Source organism: Microtus oregoni, unplaced genomic scaffold, assembly GCF_018167655.1.
Source record: "Microtus oregoni isolate MIOR12 unplaced genomic scaffold, Mior012 000002F_ref0000024, whole genome shotgun sequence".
Lineage (NCBI taxonomy): Eukaryota > Metazoa > Chordata > Mammalia > Rodentia > Cricetidae > Microtus > Microtus oregoni.
In genome coordinates this window covers 38,869,866-38,874,144 of record NW_024543061.1, presented here as the reverse complement: position 1 = coordinate 38,874,144, position 4,279 = coordinate 38,869,866, and positions in this window count along the sequence as shown.

The following is a 4,279-nucleotide window of genomic DNA, read 5'->3' as shown; positions in this document are numbered from 1 at the left end:
AATCATCATATATAATAGATAATGTATATATACATAAAATAGCAAAAAGAAAAAGAGAAAGGAAGGAAGCGATGGAGGGAGGAAGGAAGGAAGGAAGGAAGGAAAGAAAGAAAGAAAGAACCATCACCACATTTTTGGAGCATTTGCAAACATTTATTTGAATACTGTTTCAAATGTTCTTGAGATTGAGGATACAAAAATGAATTCTTGTCAGTTGCAGTTGTCTAGATAATATCACAGTGAGCCACCCCTAATCATTCCCCCCAGGTCCTGGAGGGAAGACTGATCACACTGATAATCAAGATTTTCTGAAATTTAACTCAAAAAAGTTTTTCTGAGTCATCTGGGGGTAGCTAAAAACTTTAGCTATGAGCTATATAATTCTACAAGTTTGAAACTTTTTTCTTTCTTTCTTTCTTTCTTTCTTTCTTTTTCAGCATGTTCTCTTGAATTCTACTGTGAAATTTCCAGGTCCCTCCTCTTGGAGTTCTTATAATTAGATAGAAACTCACTGCTGGCAACCATGCCTGTCACAGGAATCATGCAAGCCCTGACCATCTCCAGAGACCAACATGCAGTTGCTCCTTTTATGGTTAGGCTGGCTGCTCTGTGTCTTCACACTCTCAGCTCCATCCTGAAGACAGCTCCATACCCCAGGCTCTGTTGCCCTCTGGCTGCTGGGTAGTTTGGCCAAAGGATGCACTGGTGCAAACAACAAATGCCAAGAAGAGGAATGACGTCAGAGGACGTCTCTCCATCCCTTTCTGGGACGCCTTTCTGCCTCGGGTGCATCTCTCTGTAGCTCCAGTTTTACAGGATGGCCCTTTTCCTTTTCATCTTCTTTCCTGCAACTTACTGTGATTTCAGCTTCCAAGACATACTATTGTCTCCTTCTGCATTGGTACTAACCTTCTGCTTTTCTGCCTCTCACCTCCCTCATTCACTTCTCTGTTCTTTCTCTGCCTGTATTAGCAGTTCCTATATTGACTTCCCTCTGCTGGAGACATCTGGAGTCATTACTCTTGTCTTTCCTGAACTCTTAGTGGTACAAAGACATACACACAAATAAACATAGAAGTCAAACGGAACAAATAACCACAATTTACTGAGTAAATCTGATATGAGCATCCACCCAGGGTTTGTAGAATGGAAAGGTCAGAAAAGCCTAAACATAGAGCTCACATGCGACTCGTCACGGCTTCCAGGAACTGCTTTTTTCTGGCCCTACCTTCCAGCTTCAGGGTTCTCACACACGGCCACTGTTGGGATTTCCTAGTCAAAATGTTCAGGAGAAGTCATTCCATTTTAAATTATGGCATTCTCCCCACTGTTTGTCTCTCAGAGGTGGGGTCTAATGTATCCCAAACTAGCCTCAAACTTGATGGCCTTGAACTCCACCCAAGTGCTAGGATTACAGACAAACATCAAAGTGCCACCAGGCAGTGGTGGCCTACGCTTTTTATCCCAGCACTCGGGAGATGAAGGCAGGCAGATCTCTGTGAGTTTGAGGCCAGCCTAGTCTACAAGGTGAGTTCCAGGATAATCAGAACTAAACAAAAACAAAATTCCTAGTATGTTCAGTGCTAGGCACAAGTTATATCCCCAGTCCAACCTATATTCTTTTTGATATAGAATACTTGCTAGTCTGTTTGCTGGTTTCTCTCACTAGACCAGTCAGGTCTAGCAAGAAATTACTGAAGAAAGCAGTGGTAGCTAGGGTTAATACAGCATTACCTCTGCGGTAAAAGTCTTCTGATCCATTATAGCATTCAATTTATAAAACATCCTTACGGGCTGCACACTATCATCACCTCCACTTTGAAGTGTTGAACCTGAAGCTTGGAAATGCAATATTCTGTCTGAAAGCACAGGTGAGCACTACACTAGCTGCTTCATCTTCCATGGGATCACAACTTCAGAAGCATTGTACCTCCTGGAAGAGGTGGGCGTAGGTAGCCAGAATCGACAACTTCCATAGAAACCGAGAACTATAGCAGGAAGAAGACAGGATATGGAAAATATTCCAAACTTGGGCCAGGAGAAACTTATAAACGTCGATGGGAATGATATTAACATAAAGTATAGTCCTTTCTGTCATTTGGAAATGATTGAATTACCAGCTTTGACCCAGTGATCTTGTGTCTGAATAAAGGCAGTATCAGGAGTGCTGTTAGCATGAGCCCCGTTAGTTGAGGCCCATTTATGATTCTCATTATTTTTAAAAAGAAGACTTCCTATTTAGACAATGAATAAGCCATAATCATTCACAGTACACACCATCACCATCTACCTCTGTCTGCACATGAAACAGCCCCACTGTGTTTTGATGGGAAGCCTGACATGGAGCGACTATTGCAGCGATGCTGCCCATGAGGTCTGCTGAGGAGAGGAAATCACCAGCTCGCCAGGAGGTGGTGAGTGAGACTGTTTTTTTTTTTCCACAGCTCTCATGAGGTTTGGTTTTGACTTGACTTTGATTTTTCTAATTGCACCTGTTCAAAGTTAAGACACTATGCTGAGTCAGCAAAAGGCATTGTTGATGCTATTAATTCTTCATCCCTCCTACCTACCCATACCCACACCGTATACAGAGGTGGGGAGGAGAGACTTCAGCTTGACGTCCTTGTTAGAAGTCAGACAGAAACTACCACCTCTACCCAGGGATCTCTTCTGAAGAGTGGATGATGCAATGGAAGAAAATTAGGACCCTTTACCCACTGTCTTTGTTAGGGTTCCTGTTGCTGTGAAGAGACACCATGACCACTCTGAGAAGGGAAACATTCCATTGAAGGGGCTGGCCTGCAGTTTCAGAGGTTTGGTTCATTATCATTCTGGTGGGGAGCATGTGACTGCACGCTGGCAGATGTGGTGCCGGAGTAGTCGCTAAGAGTCCTCCATCTTGCAGGTAACAGGAAGTCTACGGAAGCCCTAGGCTTTATCCTGAGAATAGGGAACCTCACAGCCCGCCCCCCACAGTGACACACTTCCTTCAACAAGGCCATACCCACTCTGACAAAGCCATACCTCCTAATAGTGTCACTCCCTTTGAAATTATGAGGGCCAATTGCATTTAAACTACCACACACACACACATGTCGCTAGTCTCACGGTTAGCCCACTTCCACAGCTGACAGGAACCTAAGGGAAGAGATGAAGGAAGAGAAAGGTATGGGCCACTGATGGCATCAACTTGAAGCATGGTTGTTCTACAGGATGGAGTCCTAGATGGAAAAAAGGGTATTTTTATACCACATGTACATTTAAATTATCACAGCAAAAATGTCTTCCCTTTCTCCTATAAGCATACATGGGTTTGTGTGTATGTGCACATGTGTGTATATGTGCGTTGTGCTGCATACATACACAGAAGAAATTACTGAACACCTATATTTACAAAGACTGTCTTAGAAAAGGGCTGCTTATTTGTGCAAACTCACACACTTTTTTTTGTTAAGTCAGAGGTACAGTCTGGACTTTTCGCTTCCAGCCCAATGACATCTATAGACAAGAGATTTTCTATTCTGCGATTCAAAGCAAATACTGTCCCTGGAGGTTGAAGTCACTCTGAGGTGAGTCTAGAAAGGAGGCATGAGCCAAGCTAAAACAGTGGCCAAGGTAGAACTGTTTGGGCAGCAGAACAAATAACAATGCCCTTAGATTATAACTCAAAGAATAGAGAACTATTTATTTCTCAATACTGCTAAGCATCATTTACGTGATAGAACGCATAGGCAGATGGGAATGAGGGATACAGTCCCTCACTTGAGTCATCATAAGAAATGCTTATAGGGGCTGGAGAGATGGCTCAGTGATTAAGAGCATTGCCTGCTCTTCCAAATTTTCTGAGTTCAATTCCCAGCAACCACATGGTGGCTCACAACCATCTGTAATGAGGTCTGGTGCCCTCTTCTGGCCTGCAGACACACATACAGATAGACTATTGTATGCATAATAAATAAATATTTTTAAAAAAGAAATGCTTATAGAAATCGCTCCCTATTACCTAACACCTCTCAAGTGAATGCTCTACTTTGGAGGCTATTTCGCTAAAGGCTTGGCAGAGCCAGCCTGCAAAACTATCACTCAGAAGGCTGATACAAGAGGATTGTGATCACCAGACTTGCCCAAGCTGCATAGTTTTCAAGTCAGGTTGGGTTAGACCTGAATTACATAGCAGGAATATATCTTGAACTAAACAAAGACTACTCCAGGATATGTGATGTTTGAGGGCTTGTGTGACTATGCAATATGTGAAGGCCTCTATGGGTAAGTTATATTA